The following is a 22,708-nucleotide window of genomic DNA, read 5'->3' on the forward strand; positions in this document are numbered from 1 at the left end:
CCAGGAACTTCATGGACGGGTCCAGTGCAGGGAAGTATTCCACATGTTTCTGGGCAGATCAGTCAAGGCATTCAGGAAGGTAATGAGGCGTTGAGGAACTCCACTGGGGTTGGCACCTGGGTTGTTTTTCTCACTTATTTTTGCCTTGGCTTGTAGTTCCAAAAACGTCCATCTACCCTCACAGCTCAGGCAGGTCTGTAGGGGAATAGTGCCCTTGGCTCGCCAGGGGAGGGCATTACTTCCAAAGCTCCACACTCCCCAGCACCAAAGAGCACAGTGAGGAGACACCTGGACCTTCTCAAGGCTAGAAGTGGATTTGGACTTGTTCAGTCTAACTTCCAAGCAGCCACCATGCAGGAAATACCATCTGGTGCCCATGACTTGCTTGAGGCACAACAGCCTCTTTACAAGGATAACTCACCTAAACCAAAAGACCAGAAAAGCTGTCTAGTTTTTACTTGTTTCCTCATAAATGTGCAGTGAGGTTAAAACTGGAAGGTGCTAAAGACCCATTTGGGGAAGATACATTTGAAGTTGCCTGTAATGGTGGATAAACACAGTGTTTTGGTATGCAAGGGTGGGAATCTGGTCCTTTTCATGAACTACCATTAATACACAAGGTAATTTCCCCCATTTGGAAAGCTGAAACGCCTACTTCATTCTTGCCCCATAGCACTGACATCACAAAAGCCTTTCCAAGGATATGAGTAAATGGCACTTAATTTTGGGGAAAACAGCATTAGTGAGATCCCACATCATGCCCAGAGCAATACATCAGGAGAAATGAAGCTTGTAACCAAGGAACTCAGCTGACAGTGCAGTCCCTGTGCCATTTCTCCCCATGCTGTTGGGAGAAAGAGGCCAGTGGTTATTTGTACCTTATATCATTGCTTTAGGTGCTTATCATAGAATCAGATTCATAGAATATTTTGAGTTGAAAGGGACCCACAAGGATCATTGAGTCCAATCCCTGACTCTACACAAATCCAAACCCAATGTCTGAGCGCATTGTCCACATGCTCCTTGAACTCCACTTCTAAACACTTTCAAACAAAAAGAGAGGAAATTTTGGTTAGATGTTAGGAAGAAATGCTTTACTCAGAAATGCCCTGGCACTGCTGCCCAGAGGTGTTGTGGATGCCCCATTCCTGAAGATGCTCAGGGCCAGGCTGTATGAGGCACTGGGCAGCCTGAGCTGGTGCCCATGGCAGGGGAGTTGAAGCTGTGTGGTCCTTAAGGTCCCTTCCCAACCCAAGTCATTCTATGATTCCGTGATTCAGTAATTCCAGTGTTTACCAAAACCATGTCACCAGAGGTTTAAAAAAAAATAATTAACAATTGAAAAAAAATTAAAGGTGCATTTTTCACCTCCTGCACACATGAGAATAGCAAAGACAGCACTGAACAGAAGCTGCACTGTGCTTGGAGCAGTTTCCCCTGGCCAGGCTGGATGTGATGCTCCTTTCCAAGTTTTGAAGTGCTTTAGTGCTGAGTCCTTCCCCCCTGCGGATGCTGAGGATGGCCACTGCCAGAAACCCAACAGCTCTGCTCACAGGCCTGTGCAAACTTTGTGCCACACAAAGCACAAGCACCATTTGCTTTTGCAGGCTCAGGATTCAGCAGGGTTGAGGCTATTTTTGTTCCTCACTTTGCACAAGGGTGAGCTTTTTGCAAAAGAATGGGAAAGGTGAACCTGTCCAGAAGAAAAGTGGCAGCTACAGCACCTGGTACATTGGTGTTTTGGGTATGGGGCTGCCCAGGCTCCTGTGGAGGAAGATGTCTGCAGAGAGCAAGGTTTTGCCATCCATCTCCCTGAGCCAATGGGACCTGGGTTGCCCTACAACCACTCCTTTAACTCCTTGAGACAAATCACTTTGACCCAATCTTCCAAAGTTTTAGTGAACCCAATAAATACTACATAGCAGCAGGCAAGTTTCATTTCATCTCCTCAGAAGGAGTTGCCAATTGGAGACCAGAATCAGGGTAAGGCACTGAGAACCTGATGCCTGCAGTCCCTAAAGCCCTTGGCCCTGAGGGGTGCAACAAGCTATCTGAGTCTAACTATGGACACCTACCCTTGACCACATTGCACTGAGTTCTCAGTGGTCAAAACAGGGACTTCTGTAGGGGTGATTCATCTGACCTAATTTGGGTGCCTCCCTTTCAGCATTTACTTGACCTGCGAAGGGAGATGGCACGATGAAATCCAGAGCTGGTGCAATGGGAAAGGCGATGCATGCAGTAAAATAGCTCAGAAGAGCTCTGGACCTCTGAGCACAAGAAGTATTAGGATGTTCCCTAACATTGGGGTGCATAAATATTAAATAAGCTGCAGCAAAAAGGAGAGCAGTGTCTGTGCTGTTGACTCCCTGGGGTAGGGAGCAGGAACCAGGACATTGTGTGCATCTCAACACAGCCTTGTGCTGGGCACAAAATGATCTGCAGGCTTGGACAGGCTGCACCAAGCGCTCCTTGGGGGCTTCTGCTTTCACAAAGCAGCTCTTCAACAGGCTGGCCCTGAGGTTTCATGCTTGTTGTCTGGACCAAGACACTTAGCAAATCCCATGTAGCTAATTATACTCCAGCTCAATGCTTCGTAGCCTCTGGTGTTGTTTCTTATGCTAATTAACAGTATCCAGCAGGACAGTGTGCATCCCCACAGTGTCTTGTTCTCCCTCACCATGGGTAAGAGATGAAGACAACTGATGGGAACTTTTCTCTGCACTGGGAGATGGCACTGAGTTCCATCACACAGCCAGGTTTGCTGCAATCTTTTTTTTTTTGTGTGTGTGTGTGTGTGTGTGTGTGTGTGTGTGTGGCAGCAAAAGGCAAAAAATGTCCCTTATCAAGACCTGGCAAAGAGCAGGAGTGCTTGCTACATGGGCTATGGTGTGGGCAGTTGACTCTCCTTCTGCTGGGATCCTATCTTTTGGCCATGTACCTGTGCCATTGGCATAGAGGTCAGCCCCTTCTTTCAGGATGGGAGGGAATGGCCTCAATTTGCGCAAGGGGAGGTTCAGATTGAATATTAGGAAAAACTTCTTATCTGCAAGTGTGGCTGGCCACTAGCACAGGCTGCCCAGGCAGGTGGTGGAGTCACGGTCCTTGGAGGTGTTCAGGAAATGTAGAAATGTGGCATTTTTATGGGCATGGGTTAATGGGCATGGTGGAGTGGGATTGGGTTGGACTGGGTGAACATAGAGGTCTTTTCCAACCTTTATGATTCTATGACTCTATGATTACCACTTTGCCACCTTTGGATTGATTTGGATCAATCTTCTCCTGGTCAATAAGGTGCTACTTTATGGACTTTACGCACATATGCCACCAATGGGCATCTGGAGCCCATTGGTGGCATATGAAATCCAAACAGTGCTGATACAGGAACAGGTGTGGGACAAGCAGCTGCTGAGTTTGCTGCAAACCATTGTATCCTGCCTTGGGAGGAGGGGAATGGAGGATGATCTCCAGCTGGTGTAATCCCAGCATCTCCATGGCATGAAGCATGCAGTCAGTGGCATGGCGCACAGGGAGGGCAGTGTTCAGCCATGGCCCTAAAATCGAGATGTCCTAAACCCTGTTGGGCTGGAGAACTGGAAGGGCATGCATGGATCCCAAGTTACATGTACTTCAAGCCCATCTGCAGGGATGTCTCCAGGATGGCCAGAAGGAGCTGGACACACTCCATGAGGCACTTGAGCTACATACCCCTTCTCTCCACCAGGAGATCATAGAACCATAGAATTGTTTGTTGGAAGGGATGCTTAAAGGTCATCCAGTCTACTCAGACCCACATTATTTGGCTGCTGACCCCTCAGGCTGGACCTGCAAGAAACTGGCCTGGGATCCTGCATGGTGAGAAATCCCCCAGCTACAGCCTGCTGCTTCTTAAAGCCCACCAATACCCTTGAGCACCCCTAGCATGGGGAGACCCAGGGAACCCACTCTGCCTCACCGTCTGGCTCAGAAAGCCACAACACAACAGACTTTTCTTTTCTCCTTGGATGACACAAACCCCATGGTGTTTCCAGCACAACTAATTCCACAATGACAGCGATCTCCCCTGCCTCCCTTGCAGCCCAGGAAGGTGCCAAGCATCATTAGCGTGCTGATATACATTGCTATTGCATGATCAGCTGGATATTCCTGGGGAAAATGAGCTGAATTAGGCAGTCTCCTTCACTGGAATAGCAGAGACCAGTGGGGATTTCCAAAAGAGAGATTGTTATAAAAGGAAAATCCATATGACACCATTAGAAACAGCTTTAAAAGGCTGCTGTCATCTGAAAAATGTGCTGGTATACCAAAAAGGAGTCTGTACATCTCCCTAACACACATTTATGCAGCTGTGCAAGGGAAGAGACTCTGTCCTTCAGACCTCCTATGCTTCTTATGCCATTACTCTCACTCTCTGAATGGTTTTGTTCACTTCTGCACTCCAGGACTGAATATACTATGAGGGTTTATGCATCATTGTTTGCATTGAATTAGGAATCATCATAGAATCGCAAGGTTGGAAACAGCCTGCAAGATCATCTAGTCCAACCTCCTCCCACTACCATTGCTACCACAAGCCTCTAAACCATATCTCGTAGCTAATTAGGAATACTAGGATATTAGAATAAAAACCACTGTAGAAAGAGTGGTGATGCAGTGGCAAAGGCTGCCAAGGGAGGTGGTGGGGTCACCATCCCTGGAGAACCATGGAGATGTGGCATTGAGTGCTGTGTTCAGTGGGCATGGTGGGATGGGTGGAGGTTGGACGTGGGGACCTCAGTGGTCTTTTTTAATCCTAATGATTCTATGAAATATTGTCATTATCTATGCCTCACCTTGGCTGCTCAAAGCCTGTAAACATGCCTGGAGAGACTGAACACAGCCCCCAGGCCCCTGGTGAGATCCTGACGCTCTGCCCTTTGACATCCCATGTCTACAAGGAATGGTGGTGTTGGGAAGTGGTGTGTGGAACTGGGGCTGTCAGAGACTAGTCTCTGTCCTGTTATTCCAGAGAAATTTTAAAGAAGTAACTAGATTAAAATAAATTTTTTAAAAATACCTGAATTGACTGTTCTGTTTCACAGGATGAGGTGGATTTTATAGATCCATTCAATGTTGATAGCATGAGTAATGAGAATCCTGGGGTCTGCTGGTGCAGAGCATGGGTGGCCTTTGACATCTGACCTCTGGGAAAACAGGAGGCAGCTCTGGCAATGTCCTGAGGCAGACTCCCAGTGTAAGGTCTTCAAGGAAGATGAAATATATGAAGTCACATTACTGATGCTCTGCCACTAAAATGTGTACTGAAGGAGGAAATCTCACCTCCAAGACCTCTAATGTAATTCCTTTCCTTATGCCCGAAATCGAAAGCCAATGACTGGAAATGCAGCTGAGAAAGGCTTTAACTTCCAGCCATTAAGTGCTGAAAACTGACACGCCTGATGATTGATAGTACCACGTGGGACACCTCTTTCATTTCTTACACTCACCAGTGATAACAGCCTGTGTTGGCTCTGATTTCTGAGCTGGCTCTCCTGGATCAGGAGCACATGATTCATCCATCCCTCCTGCCATCCTCAGGGTACAGCTGCACGCTGATGTTCCCATGTGCCCTTGCAGACCCTCTTTGCTCCATTTCCCTACTTTGGAGGCACCAGCCCATACGTGGACACACGAATGTTCCCAATGACATTGCCTATTATTGATAAGTTTCTACAAGTGTGTGAGATTTCCTGCAGCTCCCTGCAAAATAAGCCTCCAGAGCAGGTTTTGTGTGGATGGATTTCCCCTCTCTGGAGAGCACAATGGGTTTCCAGAGGCATGTGGAAGCTGATGAGAGAAGAGGGATCAGATCACTCTTTGGCATCCTCCTTTGCTTGTGACCAGAGATGTTTTCTAAGCAATGGCTGATCAGATAATTTGAAATGCTACACAAACGATTCCTGCCCACCATGACCATCATTCTGTAGCTTGAAGAACGATGTCTGCTCACATCACATTCATTTCAGAGATGGATGTTTCTTAGGACATCATCCCCATAAATTCACCACTCATGCTTATTATGAGTGCTTGCTGTTTGTCAGATGCCTTTTAGAGAACTTTGTTTTAGTGAGCAATACTGGTGGCAGGTGGATGGTTGGACTGGATGATCTTAGGGGTCTTTCCCAACCTTAATGATTCTATTATAACTATCCCCACTTTACAATGAGGAGACAGAGAAGAGCAGACCGTAGGCAGAATCAGCCCAGAGCTGGGATTAACACTGAAGTCACGATTCCAGCATGCTGCCTTTCCTGTGACCCACATGGAAACCAGGAGGACAAGGAGGTGTTTGGGGGGGATCTTCTTCCTGGGGAAACAGCAGCCTCCCCAAGGTACCACTGAGAATTTATCTTTTTTTCTAATTTTCAGCTCTCCCAGGCTGGGTTAATTACCCCCTGTGCAAGCAGCAGAGCTGTCTCTGAAGCTGTGCTTTCAGCTCGCTTTGAACAATGGCACAGCAATTGCCCAGGGCTTTCTGTTGGAGCAACTGAAAAGAGAGCGCTGCTAGCTTCTCCTCTTGTAAAGAAGTTCCCACAGGCTTCGTCGCACACACATCAGAAAGCCATCACAAGGCAGGGATGTGCACATCATATCTGTGCCACATTACTGATGTTTACTTCCACAGCTCCGCTCTTCGAGCGATGTGAAATCCCTATTGGGTGCAGAATGGCCCTGGGCACGATTTACACTTGTACGTGTTGGAAGAAGAGGGGTGAATCTCAAAAGTGCTGGTTGGTTGGACGGTATATCCAGTGGTTTGTATATGCAGATCCCTCTTTCTCACAGATGGCCAACTAAGATCACCTAGTCTAACAATCCACCTACCACTCCACCAATATTTCCCCCTCTGTGCCACATTCCTTGAGCATCTCCAGGGACAGTGACTCCACCACCTCCCTGGGCAGCCTCTTCCAGTGCCTGACCACTCTTCTGGAGAAGAAGTTTTCCCTAATAGCCACCCTAAATCTCCCCTGGTGCAACTTGAGGTTATTCCCCCTCGTCCTATCAGTCCAAAGATTGATGTCACAGACTGATGTCTGTTCCCAATATTTGCCACCCCAGAACATAGTCAGGAAATAGTATAATGCCTTGCTGTCTTTTTGGAGAGATGCAACAGAGCTGTAGGCAATTAGACAGATTAATTCCTGATTACAGAGTAGAATTCAAGCCAGTGATTTCTGAAATCCAACAGTCAGCTATTTCAGGCTGTAATAAATAAATAAATAAATAAATAATCCTACAATTACTGGGATCCATCTAAAGTAACAGGAAGATTTAGTCCTCTCTTGGGAGTGGTTCTCCATTCCTCTGACTTTTCTCCCAGATCACTTCTGCACAATCCTTTGGGTTGAGATACACTTCCTTAGAGTACAGGGACTTGGATGAGGCTTTCAGGGTGAAATAGTCCAAGCTCTCCATTTGTCAGCCACCAGATCAGACTGCCCATCCAACCTCGCCTTGAGCACATCCAAGGATGGGGCAATTGGCTGTTGCAGAATTCCTTGGGAAAAGTCAAGTGAGAAATTCATTTAATATAATCTTTAGATGAACATCAAGCTGGACTCAGTGTTTTAAATCATGGGAGAGTAGCTGTCACTGGACGTATTTGTTTGGTTATCAAAGGCAAAAAAAGGAGACAACAGTGCATTGGGATTCTGGGGTTGAAGAAGTGGCTTGGTCAACCCATCACATTATAGTGGTGCCACTGCACACAGGTGGGCTGATTTACATTGATTCATAGAACCATGGAATATCCCGAGTTGGAAAGGACCCATAAGGATCACTGAGTCCAACCCCTGGTTCTGCATAGCATCACCCCGAATCCAAACCCTACATCTGAAAGCATTGTCCAAACGCTCCCTGAGCTCCAGCAGCTCGGGGCTAAAGTAGAATTATGCCATGCAGCACTCATTTTGGACATCTCTGTCGCTGGAATACACTCCCGTTGATTTATTCCTGTACGCGGCAGAGCTAAGCTGCTCTGAAAGCTCAGGTTATTTTTAGACAGCTGCACAGCCAGAGATGCCCTTTCAGTAGCCAAAGTAAGAGGACACCAAATGGTCCTGACCTTTCTCTCCAAGGCCCCATGTAGGGCCCATGCATTGAGCAGAGCAGAGGGTGGAAGAAGGGAAGGAAGGAATCTGTGTGTATTTGCTTGGCAGGCTGCCCTTGCCTGGGGATCAAGTTTATATAAAGAAGGTGAGGACACCACATGAGGATGAAGGTTTCTTGGCCATGACAGGGTTGATGAGCTCAACTGTCAAGGTCACAGGCTTGAAAATGCTTCCAGAAACCTTCCCAGGAAGGCTTATGGAAATACTTTTCCTCACCTCACCTAGTTGTTAATCTCAACATGTCTAACAATGCTACCTATAGAAAATGCTACCTATAGATTGTCCTTTTCTTTCCAGCATCTTTACAATATCTCAGTGCCCATGCAGTGACATGGTTCTACATGCATGCAAGCCACTAATTTAAAGTACAAAATAGCAAGATGTTGTCTCCTTCCTGCAAATGGGAGTCTTGAGAGGTAGATGAGGAGTCCCGTACTTGCTCTGCCTCATTCAGATCTTCAGCTGCCCTTCTTCTCTGAACCCAGTCTCACTGCTTTGACATGAGGTGTTTATTCCCTCGGTATTCAGTGTTCAATGTGAAGCTTGGTTTTCACAGCTGGTTGCTGTCACGACCCACTCCAACTGGATAACTTCTGGATTGCAGTCTGCAGGGAAGCGTTCAGCAGCCAGGTAGCTCTGCCCTGCCGTGTCATGGAGTCAAGGAGTCATAGAATGACTTCAGTTTGAGGAAATGTCCATGGCAGGGATACCTCCCACCGGCCCCAAGTTGCCCAAAGCCTATCCAACCTGTCTTGAGCATTTCCAGGGATGGAGCATCCACAGCTTCTCCATGCAACTTGTACCAGCTCCTCAACACCACCAGGTAAGGAATTGACCCCTTTCCTTTCCTATCCCCATAGAGGCAACTGCACCTCGTTGAGCACGATGAGTGTGTCAGGCTTGAGCTGCCTGGAACCATTGCTGCTTTTCAGTGGAATGGGGAAACAAATCACTGCCGTCCTCCCTGTGCATCCTGCAATCCAGATGATTAATACCAGTGGCTCCCTGTCAGCCCCAGCTCTCTCTGGGATGCAAAAGTCGCGTTAGGAGAGAGCTCACCATGCCTGGAGCTCTTCAGACAATGAGGCCGGATCCCCACCACGGCAGCAGGAGAGGAGGTGCCACCACCATCCACCAGCTCTCCCAAGCATAATGAAGCCTTTGTTTGCTTTGCCTTCAGTCTCCCATTACCCAGGGAGAGAGAGCCAGGAGATGGCAGAAAACTGGGATTTTCAAACAATTTCTGAGTCAGATGCAGTGGGAGAGGGGAGGGAAGATTTCCTGCACCCGGAGAGGCTGAAACAGATAGTGCTGGGAGTATGCAGTGCTAGCCCTGATCAAGGGTAGGAATGTCACTGATAAGCACACGTGCCACACAAAGACTTGGGGAATTTGGGGTTTGCTTGGATATTTTTCCCCAGATTTAGCCCAGGCAGCACCTTGCATGTGCCTCAGCCCAGAGATAGCATTGCCTTGGTGGAGCTGCACTTGTTCCTACAGAGACGTGCAAACCCATCACATTACCTTCTGTAGGGATCCACACGCCCCATTGATTCTGATGCATTGATTTTCTATTTCCCCATTAATTTGGACAGAGGTTTTAACTTACATCAAGCACCTCCTCCCTCCTTCCTGTTCCTCGCACGCACATGTTTTGTGGGACTGGAATTACTTGAATGTTGAGATTTTGTCCCAGTGCCAAGAGGAAGGAGGTGGAAATGCAGTTGATCACCTTCAGGTTTTAATTGCTCCTATTTGTCAGGTATAAAGGAGCAACTGGAAGCCACATGGACATGTGGGCAAATACATTCAAAAGAGCTGTTGTAAATTAGTAGATTAAGTGATAAGGATTTTTAATATCAGGTTGAATTTGGTGATGCTGAAGTGATCAGGGGAGCTTGAGGGCTCTATTTCCAGGTCCAAGCTGTGGACACCAGCTCTGACTTTAGCTCCATTATGCTCAGCAGTACAATAGCTGTTCTTACAGTCAGCTTGAAGGCAGCAAAAGCTGCTCTACACCTGAAGGAAGGGATCACGTGCCTGCAGTCTTACTTGATTTTTTCCAACTGTATCATCCAGTCTAATAAAAGAGAGTAACTCCTCCTCCAAACCTTGCCTTGCTCATAGCCTGAAAACACCCAACAATGCTTCTCTGACAAAGGGAATGAGTCATTCATCAGAGCAAGCATTTGTGCTCGAGACCTTCAGGAAAAAAAAATACATTTACATATTCATTTATTCTTGTATTTGACTAAAAAGATCTGTTTTACACATACAAGCAATAGAAAGGAATCTTGTGCCTTCCTGGAACCCAAAATCTGGGTGCAAGGGACTGGAATTTGGGCACAAGTAACAATTTTTCAGCAGTAAGCAGAACAGGGGGAACAAAGAACTCACTGAAGGATGACAGCTAAAGCAAACCCTGGGGAAATCATGGTGACAGAGAGGTGGGTGGAGAGACACAAAACATCAGGAAATGGCACCCAAAAAGGGACAGCATTCAGAGTTCCTGAGCACAGTGGGAAATGAGAAAGCTGATGTAATTTCACATTACAAATATTGAATGTCTGTGTATAAAAAGAGAAGGCCACATGGCTTGAGATATGGCATATGGCACTGAGGGATGTGGTCAGTGGGCATGGTGGTGATGGGTTGATGGTTGGACAAGACAATCTTAGCAGTCTTTTCCAACCTTAATGATTCTATGACATCTTTTGAGGTGTGGAGAGCACAAGATAGGCACGTTGTCCATGGTGGGAGATAAAGGGCACCCCAGGAACAATTTTGAAATAGTGGGTGAACACCTATGTCAAGAGCAAGTGGATGATGTGATTTCAAATGCATTCAATCCCTGGATCTTGATGAGGCTTTTTCAGGTGGGATCCATGCTGCTTTGCATAGAGTCATAGAATGGTTTGGGTTGGAAGGGACCTCAACGCCCACCCAGTTCCAATCCTTGCAGTAGGCAGGGACACCTCCCACCAAATCAGGCTGCCCAGAGCCCCATCCAACACAGCCTTGAGCACTTTTAGGGATGGGGCATCCACAGCTGTCTGAGCAGCCTGCTCCAGTGCCTTACCACCCCCTCAGTAAAAAAACCATCTCTTAAAACTGGGGTATGCTCCCATGACTAGAATAAGGGGAACTGTACCAGCACTCCTCTAAGTAAGGTGCCTTTTGAGAGCACCTGAAGAAGCAGCTGTTTTTGGTAGCTTCTGTGAGCCTTAATTGCATCCATCCCAAAGAAGTGACCTCAGCTCTGCAAACCATAAAACACTGCTCGCTTCGGGGGCTTAATGGTGTGTGGCCCGCCAAGGAATCCTTTATCCTTCTCTTAGAGACAACGTGTGGGAATTTATTGGCTTTTTAAAGCTGTCCAATCTTTCACTGAAGGAAACTAATGGAATATCAATGACACCAGGTATTTGTCACGGGTATCATTGGCAAAGGAAATACGGGGCTGGCTCAGGGAAGCTCTGGGCACGAGGATCACTGCATGCAGGTCCAGCAGCAGCTGCAGTCAGACTGAGCTCCTTCATGGCTCCAGGCTCATCAGTCTCAACCAAACGCATAAAAGCAAAAAGCATTCCTAATTCAGTTAACTAATTCAATTTAAAACCCCAGTGAGGATGAAGCAACTTGAATTTTCATGTGAGGTTGAATTTAGAACAGCACCTTTGCAGCTGGGAAGAAGAAACTTTGATTTGCAGCACCTTTTCAAAACAATAGGTCAAAAAAGCCTTTTAAAACTAGTCACATTGTGATTTTTATATTGGATTGCTCTCCCTTTTTCTTTTTTTCTGTCCATTTGAGCATTATCCAAAAGAAAATATCACCTAAGAAGATCCATTATGCAAGGACTGCTCTGAAAGTAATGCCTCCTATTTTATGATGCTGGTCCACGATGTCAGAGGTGGATGTTGGTAGGATAGCAGTAGAGGCTGAACCTTCCCACAAATATTCAATTACATTTTGTTGCTGTGTGACAGATGACAGCAGAGGGGCAGTGTGGCAAAATGGTGTCTGACATCAAAGTGCATATGAAGCAAAGGGATGGAATTAAATTCCTCCTTGTGGAAAAATGGCACCTATTAACATTCACCAACGTTTACTGATCGTTTATGGAGACAAAACAGTGGGTGTGAGCACAGTGAGGGGTGGGTGCTGTGTTTCAGCAGTGATGGCAGTGACAGTAGGTCACCTCCTCTGGTATACATTTGTACAAACACAGCATGCAGGCTCATGTTCATTACTGTCAAAAATGCGGAGCGAATGGTGGTGCCCATGTTGAAAAATAAGGTTTTGTAGCTGAGAATTTGCCCTATAAAACAATGTTATTGTGCTCTTTGTATCTGCTGTTCCTTCTTTGGAAATAAATAGGAGGCATTACTTTCAGAGCGACCTACTTAAACATTAGTCTTCACAAACACTCTGTGTGCACTCATTCCACATGAAATCACGTGTCCCCTGTGGTGTCATCCATCCCATATGCAGGACTTGAGCCTCCATAGTCTCTCTCCAAGGGCATAATCCTCTGCTCAGGTCTCTATTGCTGAGATGTGCAAACACCCAACACAGAAACTCTGTGTTTTGGGACATGGATTTGACTCCAGGTTTTCTCACTGATGTTAAATCCAGCTTGGGTTTTCAAAAGCTTCCTAAGGGCTGTGCCCAGCTGTGAGTCTCCCTAAAAAATGGTGGGAAAACTACTCATAAAAACACAGAAAGTGCCAGAAAGAAGCACGCAACATTGCTCATTCCTCACATTTTTTTTTGGAGCGGTCATTGAGGGAATGGAGAGAAAGGAAAATAAGGCCACTTTCATGCTCAAAGACTGCAGAAATGTCTGAGTACCTGAAGCTTCACATTAAATTAGCACAAAGCACAGCAATCTGCTGCAGGATTTGGATCTCAGCTACTGCAAATCTGGGGAGAGAAGTGAAAGGGAAAGCACAGGTCTTTATTTGGGTCTGAGTCTGAGAACGGAGCATAAACTCGGGGCGGGATGCTCTGACCCCATAGACAGCCCCATGGGAAGGCAGTGGGAATTTCTGCAGAGCTTTGGCAGTGCAATTAGCAGTGGGTCCTGGGGGATGGGAGGGAGAGAGGCAGAGAAGGCAGCTGGAAGGCACTGCCTGTTTGCTTGTGTGCTCTGAGCCACCCCCGGTGCTTACATTTGTTTAGGCTTAAAACACCACAGCCCATCCCCTGCCTTCAGCCCCACTATGGTACATCTCTGCCTCTGCCAGCAGCCCTTCCCAGCCCATAGGAGTATTATTTTTGTCTTGAGCTCTGAGCTCTCTTACTGTGGGGAAATATGGCTGTGCAGGGAGCAGGGATGGCCCAGCACCACCGTTTCCATTGATCCCGGTGTTTCTTCAAAGGTAGCCCGAACTGAAGACCCAAATTAGATAGAATGAGAGTTCAAAACAGGACTGGGTCAGATTGTGTGGCTGTGATTTAAATCCTTAAATCAAGGCATGGCAGTGCTCCAGGTTCACCTCCAAGCTGTCCCCAGACAAATCCAAAGTAAATGCTGGCAGTTCCCTTAACAAAGAGGGAGGAAGAGGAAAGGAGACAGGCTTGCTGCAGACGCTTGTACATGGAGTATCACATGAACATGTTGAACATTTTTCCAGTATTATCAGGGGAAAATATCATCCAGGAGGCATAATTATATCTTAGGTTCTCCTTTTTTTCTTTTTTTTTTTCTTTTTTTTTTTCTTTTTTTTAAGGGGCTTTTCAAGCAGCTGTTTTGTTTCATTCTTCTCCTTTTTCTATTTTTGAATTACAGTGTTTGAAGAAACAGGAGGAGAATGGCAGCTAAAGCAAGGCAAAAGCTGTGGGAGAGAGGAGAGATGCTGCCATTCCTCACCCTTTAGGCAGAAACCAGCATGGCTCCATCCATGAAGTTCCACATGCCCTTCACTTTCCTCCAGGCCCTCTATTTCAAGTCTAAGGTCCAAGACCTGAGATGTGGCTATAGGCACCAGGAAATGGATCTGTTTGACAACTGAGCTCTTCTTTGTAGACAGTGAAGGGCACTCTCACACCCAGAACACTCTTCTGAGAAGATTTCTACGTCAAAATAGATGAATTGATGTCTCAATCTACGGACTGACTCCTATCCATGGCAAAGGGTTTCTTGCTCAGCGATACAACAGAAGACAAGATCTCAGGAAGAGAGGAGCTCCCGTGATGTGGGCTCCCACCATCCCAACATGGTTGGGCAATCTCTCCAGAGTCATAGAACAGTCCAAGTTGGAAGGGATAAGGATTTCTGAGTCCAGTTCATAGAATCGTAGAAGCTCCTCTCTCCCTGGGGAGCTTCACAACAACCTGCTTAATGCAACTCAGATGAACAGGGTATTTTCCGAACCTCCACCCAGACAGGTGGGATATCCAACCATGGTCCTCATCTGTCAGTCAGGCTCTGGGGACACTCTCCCTTGCCACTGTCACTGCTTGTAACCACTCTGTGTGGTTCCATACCACAGCTGGAAGATGGGAGCCAGCAGCACACTGCAGGAATTCATGTGTCCTAAGGCACCTAACGCTGTATGCCCAAGTTAGGTTCTCCTCCCTGCAGTAACAGAGGGCTTCCCAAATATAATCGGCAATGAGGCAATGAGTAGCTTGCTTGCTGTCCTTTAATTAGGAGCTTCTCAGCATTTTGGCTGAAGACTGTTAGGTATCAGCAGGCAATAATACGGGATGCTTCAGAGGGAGGTTTTACATAATGCACCTCATCACTGGTCACCTGTGGTCATCTGTGGATGGCAGAAGACGATTCCTCCCTCATGCCAGGATGCTTTCTGTCCTGAAGCATGAGATCTGATTAGAGCGCAGAGCCATGAACGCTGTTACAGGCCATAAAGTCACTGAGGTATAAAAACCTTTATTTACAGTTTGCAATCCCAGCTCCAGTCGCTGCCTCCTGTAGCACACAGATACCCTCCAAGGAGGATTTTCCCACTGTTTATTCTCGAGGCACAGAGCGGGGAGGATGTTTTCAGCAATGATTTTATTCCTCATTCCTTTTATGTCCTCCAACAGTGTTAACCTCTTCAGTGAGAATATGCACCCATCTGCCAGTCTTACAGGGATGTCACTGACCAAAATTAGCTTTATGCCCCAGTGTATGTCAAACTGCAGTTGTGCTAAATGCCTTACTGTTTGCAAAGCGACAGTGCCTATGAAGCTGATGGCATGACTCTCAAAGTGATGTGGGCAGCCCCTTCAGCTCCTCAGGATTTGCATCTATTCAGATGCATGTCACAATGATTTCCACTTTCCTTCCATTTTTTGTCTTTTTTTTTTTTTTAACAGGATACTTTTTTTTCATGCTTTCTGGTTTCTGAGAACTTCAGAGCTGTGGCTGGATCATGCTTTCAAAATTTCTTCTACATTTACAAGGACTGGGAGTATTCTGCTTGTTGTTTTCTTTATGAATGTACCTCACAAAGTTTCAAAAGCTGTGCTGAGGTTGGTGGTAGGGAGAAGACAAGGACCAGATTCAGCTCTTGTAAAAAATTCAGGTGATACAGTGGCAGAAAAGACAGGGACGTGCCACGTTGTACTAAGGTACACAGCCTTGTTCATAAAGCCATGCATCAACATAAGGCCCTGTAAATTGCTGGAAAATAGCAGTTCAGATGCCCAGGAAAAAACACTGTTTTCTTGTATAATGTCAGCTGCTGTCACAGAGGCACCACTGGGAAATGCCACCACTGAAAACACATCTGGCTGATGAGCATTTGTGATGAACTAAAACTAATGGAAATGTTTGGATTTAAAGAGTGGACTATTCAGAGGGTAAATAATTGGTTGGATGGTCACTGCCAGAGGGCTGTGGTCAGTGGTTCTGTGTCCAGGTGGAAGTTGGCAACAAGTGGTGTCCCCCAGGGACCCATCTTGGGTTTGATGATCTTCAACATCCGTATCAATGACATCGATGATGGAATCGAGTGCACCCTCAGCAATTTGCTGATGACACCAAGCTGAGTGGTGCTGTTGACACAACAGAGGGAAGGGATGCTATCCATGGGGACCTGCGCAGGCTTGAGAAGTGGGCCCACAAGAACCTAATGAGATTCAACAAGGCCGAGGACAAGGTGCTGCACTTGTGTCAGGGCAATCCCAGCTGTGAGTACAGACTGGGAGAAGAACTCACTGAGAGCAGCCCTGTGGAGAAGGACTTGGGGTCCTGGTGGACAAAAAGCTGCATGCAAGCCAGCAGTGTGAGCCTGCAGCCTGGGAGGCCAACAGCAACATGGGCTGCATCAGCAGAGGGGTGGCAGCGGGGACAGGGAGGGGACTGTCTGCTCTGCTCCAACGAGACCTCATTGAGGCCTTCCAGTACTTGAAGGGAGATTATAAATAGGAGGGGGACCAACTTTTTACACGAGCAGATAGTGATGAGGGGAAATGCTTTAAGCTAAAAGAGGGGAGAATTAGATCAGGACAGTTTTTACTCTGAGGGTGGTGAGGAACTGCTGCCCGGAGAAGTTCTGGGTGCCCTATCCCTGGAGGTGCTCAAAGCCAGGCTGGATGGGTCCCTGGGCAGCCTGAGCTGGGGAGGATAGCCAGACCACAACAGGGGCTGGGACCCCTTAAGGCTCCTTCCAACCCAAGCTGTTCTATGATTCTATGAAACTCCCACTGTCCTCCTGTTTTCTCTACAAATATCCCATAAGGATTTAAGCAGCAGTCAGAGTCAAGAATGCAAAGACAATTATGCACTGGAATTTAAACAAACCATTAATTACAGAGATACTCTGGCAGATGATGGCTCCAACAATGCCTATTACAAGAGCCTCCATCAAATTATCTGCTCTTTCTTGTTAGCTGGGTGCTTCTCTTAACTGAGATGAGAAAAGTAATTAAAAACTATACAACAAGATGTTTTATTAATGACACGCATGTCTCCATCTCTCTAAGAAAATTGGACAATCTGTTCCTATGCTACAACCCTCCATCTAGAATTTGTATTAACCATCACTTTAACAATGACTTGTTACACTGCTATCCAATTTTTCGGTTTGGCTTGAAGGAGGGGTGAAAAAGGAACCATTTATTAAAGGTACCTACCAAGGAGCACTCCTGTGGCACAAAGCAGAATAAGAGAGGAACAGAAAGCAAACAAATGACATGTCTATAAACAAGGTCCTCTTGCTGGCTGACCAGACCCCCAAGAAGACAAGACTTTCTAGTCTTCCTCATCCTGCTTCCAAGCACTGCACCCAGCAGCATCTGCTCTCCCATCCGGACTGAGCCACCAAGGAGATGACTCACTGCAGCACTGAGCACCTTCTTTGTTTGCACTGCACTCTAATTTTCTTCATCAACACGGATTAAAGCGTTTCTAATTAAGGACAAAGTTAGATCTGATGGGGACACAGTTCTTGTTCTGTTCACACGCTGGCTGGCTGGGCAAGTGACTCTGATGTCTCTTACCCCAAACGTTTTCTTCCTTTTCCATTAGGAGTCTGATGCATACATTTCAGGGTGTATAAAGGTATGTAAGAACTCAGTTTTTGGACCCTAAAAACATTTTAATGGAAACCTCCTCTCTGGCCCAGATACTTACATGAGTCTCAGCTGTGTATGGGAGTGGGTTGAGGAAACAACAAAATATTGTCATGGTTAATACAGAAGGAAGCCCACTTGCCACTCACTCGCCACCCAGCATGGGAGGAACTGGGACATCTCTCTGTAAGAGCTGCTGTGCTGTGCTAGGGAGGTATGTTTGCATCCTTTCTACCCTTATGTGGACGATGGAATAGTGAGGTCTTTCTGATGGCACCCTATTAGATGAGGATACACTTCCAACACTGAAATAAACAACATTAGGAATATTTGTTCTCTATAAAGTGCTTTTCATGAGCAGATCTTGAAGTGCTGGAAGGCATAAAAATTCTTTATTGTTTGTATATGGAGCCTTAACCATAGCAGGAGCATTCAGAGTCCAGACAAGAGTCCAGTATCATTCATCCGCCGTTGTCTTTGAAATACAGTAAGTAATTCAATTGCCTTGTAGGATCATCCAGGGCCACCAGTGGTTCACGACTCTCATTCATCTGAGTGCTCTCACAGCCATGTGTCCCTGAACCCCAGGAGAGCCAAATGTCCACTCAGTTTACAAACAAGCTTCAGAGGGTGCCTGCTGGGCTGGCACACGAGAAGCTCAGGTTTCACTTCCCAAAATGCTGGAGCACTTGTTTAGCACTTGTTTAGCCAGATGATGCTGTGAAGTTATTTAACCGCACTGAAGTTTTACTATGAGAAAATATAATATAGTTGACATCCAGTGTGACTGTTTTAGTGGGGGATTTAAGGTCACTCCCAGTGGTGAGCCCAGTCAAGGGAATGTGTAGGACTGAAGTGCAACACAGAGAGTGTGGCAGCCACATATCCTGACCCCATCATCATTTGGCCAACACAGCCTCGGCAGCCCACTGAAGGTCTCCAGTAATAGGTCACAGCATGGAGGTGACATGGGCTTCCCAAGGGTCTTGCAGCTCCTTTCCAGCATAGGTTGGGTTTGTAGTGCAACAACCAGTGTCAGCTTTCTAGTTAGAGGAGCGAGACCTCTGCAATGTCGGGCTGGGCATAGAATCAGGGAATCATAGAAGCATAGAATTATTTGAGTTGGAAGGGACTCTTAAAAGTCATCTAATCCAAATCTCCTGCAATGAACAGGGACACCTACAGCTTGATCATGTTGCTCAGATTGGGCAAGCCGGATGCTGTGAGCACCATCTGTCCTGCATCCACAGTGAAGCCAAGGGAGCAGTCTATTGGCCAGGAAGAATGCAAGTCCAAGGCCAAAATCAGGGATAGCTGCCCAGGATGAAGAAAGAAAACTCTCTCCCAGAAGACTCCATGGGCTCCCAGCCCCCAGCACCTGGTGATTTGAGCATTTGCACAGAGGTGGTCACCACAATAGTGGGGACATTTGGAGGTCCCCAAGCCCCATCAGTATTCCTGTGCTACAACAAGGCCCTGGCTTTGCAGGTGCCTCACTGGGATGCCAGGCAGTGCCGAAACCACATCCTTTCAGAGCTGAGAAGGAAACAGCAGGGAATACACATCTGCATGTGACCTGGGTGACACAAGCCTGCAGGCACAAATTACATACTTTACAAGTGACATTTGCTGTCATAGGGGGAGGTTTGAGTGAGACTGCTTAAAATTCAACTAAACTCTGCCTGGAAAGAGGGTGGCACGTGGTCTGCTTATTGCATCCACTCCCTGAGGTACCACTGTGATGTTTCCAGCAAGGAAATCCCTCTCTGGCACCCAGTCTTGGCTGTGAGTTTCGCCCCAGGGATAAGGATTCACATGTTGCAGTTCTCTGGCTGTTGTGCAAACGCCAGGCTGACCTCCCTTGTCAGTCAGCAGCATGGGAGCTGATTTACAGCATCACGGGGGCTGAGTTCAATCAGAAGAGCTACACAGCTCAGAAAATACTCAGTAGATTTATCCTACCAGCTTCATTTACTTTCCCCATTGCTTCTTTTATGTTATGCCTCACTTCAAAGGGAAGAGGGAGAAGATTTCATGCCCTGTTACAAAACCTTGGGACAAAGGAGATCATTCTGAAGAAAGTGGTCAGAAGGCTGCAAGAAAGGAATCTCTTGTGGGTTGTGTTGAAGCAGTCATCAGAATTCAGGGTTGTGTCCAGAAAGGAGAAATCACTGTGAGATTAAGATACCCACAGTGCAGTCCTGTTCATTGCAAAAGTTCTTTCATTTCTTAAATCTCTAGAAATGGTGGGAAAGAACTGAAAACATTTTCTGAGTTCACAGCTCCGATCTATTTTCCGGATAACTATACTATATCACTCTGTAACTGCATTATCACTCTCTTCTCCATTTTCTCAGCAAATGCTGACAGTGTTCCTGTGACTACACGCACTGGATATTCTGTTTCCAGTTTTCTGATCTTTCTGAATCTCTTCCATGGATGCACAGACTTTGATATGCATCTAAACTCTCCCATGCATGTGTGACTTACACGTGGCTTTGCTTTGATTTGTCATAGATGGTTGCACTGTGATGATGCTATTAAGTTAGTTATCTTGTAACAGAATTACTTAATAACTTGCTCTGTTTGTCCTCTTTGACAGAAACAATGTGTTCAACCATGTGTTATGTCAGTTCCTACAAATTTTCAGCAATCTTACAAGGCTGTGAACAGCTCCAGCTGTTTATTTTATCAATGGAATGATCATAATATATGACTCACTTCAGGACTAAAGGCTTCTTCAATCTACTGAGGAGAAAAAGGTTGTAAACCAAATCCAGAAGCTCAAAGCAGATAAATTCAGATGAGAATATTACCAGTCACAGGAAAAATCTATCAAGGGACTTGGTGGAGTGTCTATCTCCTGAAGATGCAATTATTTTCATTAAATGACAGTATCTACTCTTGCAGATGACACCAAGCTGAGTGATGTGGTTGACACATTGCAGGAGAGGGATGCCATCCAGAGGGAGCTGGACAGACTTGAGAAGTGGGTCTATGTGAACCTCATGGAGTTCAACAAGGCCAACAGCAAGGTCCTGCACCTGGGTTGGGGCAATCCTAAGCACTAATGCAAGCTGAGCAGTGAGTGCATTTAGAGCAGCTCTGAGAAGGACTTGAAGGTGCTGATTGATGAAAAGTTCAGCATGATCCAACAGTGTGCCCTCACAGAGCAGAAAATAAACCACAACTTGGGCTGCATCAAAAGAAGCATGGTCAGCAGGGTGAGAGATTTGATTGTGCACCTCTACTTTGCTCTTGTGAGTCCCCACCTGCAGTGCCACGTTCAGCTCTAGGGCCCAGCACAAGGATATGTAGGTGAGCATCACCTTTCATATCACTGCACAGAGCTTAGTTCTGCTGGTTACGCAGATATCTCACACATCTTAATGGCCATAGAGGTGCCCTGCCCCATTGCCAGCTGGCTCTGTGAGCCCAGCAATCTGTAGGTCTGTGTCATTTCCTACCAAACTTGCAAGGATGTGTCATATTCTCAAAGAATCTCAAAAAAAAAAAAAAAAAAAAAAAAAAAAAAAAACCAAAAACAAAACAAACCCATACACCTCCATTTAGGCAAATGAACAGTGTCCTGTATGATTTCCAGGAACAGACACATTACTCAAGAATGCATTACTGGACACAATGCAGAAATACGTGGGTGAATTTTTATGGCTTGTATATACAAGTACTCAGACTCAAAGATCAAATGTTGTTTCTGTCCATGAAGTTTCAAAATGCTCCTTATCTTACAGGATGTTTGCTTTGCTCAGTTCATTAGTGTGGGCAAGACACTTTTACCATGCTTTATCACAGGATCTCAACATGTAAATGATTTATATGAATAGTGACGTTTATTCCATCAATGAGAACATTAAATAAAGTTAAAATACAGTCTAACAAGATGCACCAGGACAGAATGTCATGTGCAGCATTTCATGTGTGTCTGTAAACAAGGTAAGCTTGTCAGAAAAATAGATCTAAATGTGCAAGGGGACCAAGCAGGCTCTAGGTCCATAGCCAATGTGACTGCTAGGCTGCTTTTAGGAGAGCATGTAGCAACCCATGTCGGCATGTGTGATATAAAGAAAAGAAAATCCTTGTTGAAAAAAAAAAAATAAAGAAGAAAATTTTGAAAAAAAAAGTGGCTTTATTAGTGTTTCCAGCACTTAATCATTGTCATATAAGGCTGTAGACTATTGGCCAGTCCCAAGCATCTTGCCATGCCCTGGTCAGACTGATGGATGGACCACTGTGTGGTTGCCTTCAGCCTCATCCATAAAGGCTGCTTTTGAGAAGCTCAGCTCCCCTCTTCCCAGCCAAGAGGCTAAGTCCTGGCTGTTTGGAAACTCATGGCAGAGTAAGCAGAAGAAGACGTCAGTATATTCAGCATCCAACCCTTACTGGCTCAGACTGGAAGCAAATCTTGGCCCCCCTCTCCAGCACTGCTTTCATTACAAAAATAAAAGGAATTTTTCATAAAATGAACTTCTCTAATCATTGCCAGCAGCTATTGCACAGTGAGCTTCTCCATGGACAAACCAGCAACCGGTCCCTCTGCTGCAACCACAGCAAACATGAGAACCAAACTCAAGATGACAGGTAGAACTTCAAATCAATAAAAGAAAGAATTAACAAGAAAATAAATAAATAAATAAATAAATAAAACCATAGTGGGCATGCAATCAAGTGAACCAAAATGCTTGTTGATGCTACCAACACACAGGTGACAATTTCCTGTGAAACAAAGTAAGGCAAACCATTGAGGAGCTAGAATACAGGAACTGAATTGAGTTGCTATGAGCAGGACTTGAATGTAAGGTGGCCTGAAATGATGGGGATAACCTGCTGATGCCTGCAAAGCCTGTTTTTCCAGGGCTGGTAGCCACCTGGTCCAGCACTAGAGGGTAACAGTGAGTTAGGCTCTTCCAGACTCATGGCTGGGCAAGGCCTTGCCAGAGGAGATGGAGTGTTTGGAAGTGGTGAACCCAGAGAGATGAAAGGAAGGTGAGAGCAAATAAAGGGGCTGG

General features: G+C 46.1%; 1 long non-coding RNA gene across 3 annotated transcripts; it reads left to right on the forward strand.

The window, feature by feature from the left end:
• Positions 1 to 2,399: 2,399 nt before the first annotated feature.
• On the forward strand, positions 2,400 to 22,481 carry LOC146544060 (uncharacterized). 3 transcript variants are annotated; one of them, XR_014884100.1, is made up of 4 exons: positions 2,406 to 2,759; positions 8,710 to 8,976; positions 13,948 to 17,895; positions 18,855 to 22,481. It is a non-coding gene; the product is annotated as an uncharacterized LOC146544060 (long non-coding RNA). The 3 variants fall into 3 exon arrangements; XR_014884098.1 differs by lacking the exon at positions 18,855 to 22,481 and having other exon boundaries at positions 2,400 to 2,759; positions 8,451 to 8,976; positions 13,948 to 18,010; XR_014884097.1 differs by lacking the exon at positions 18,855 to 22,481 and having other exon boundaries at positions 13,948 to 18,010.
• Positions 22,482 to 22,708: the final 227 nt, after the last annotated feature.

Source organism: Meleagris gallopavo, chromosome 6 (genome assembly GCF_905368555.1).
Source record: "Meleagris gallopavo chromosome 6, MGAL_WU_HG_1.1, whole genome shotgun sequence".
In the NCBI taxonomy this organism is placed as follows: domain Eukaryota; kingdom Metazoa; phylum Chordata; class Aves; order Galliformes; family Phasianidae; genus Meleagris; species Meleagris gallopavo.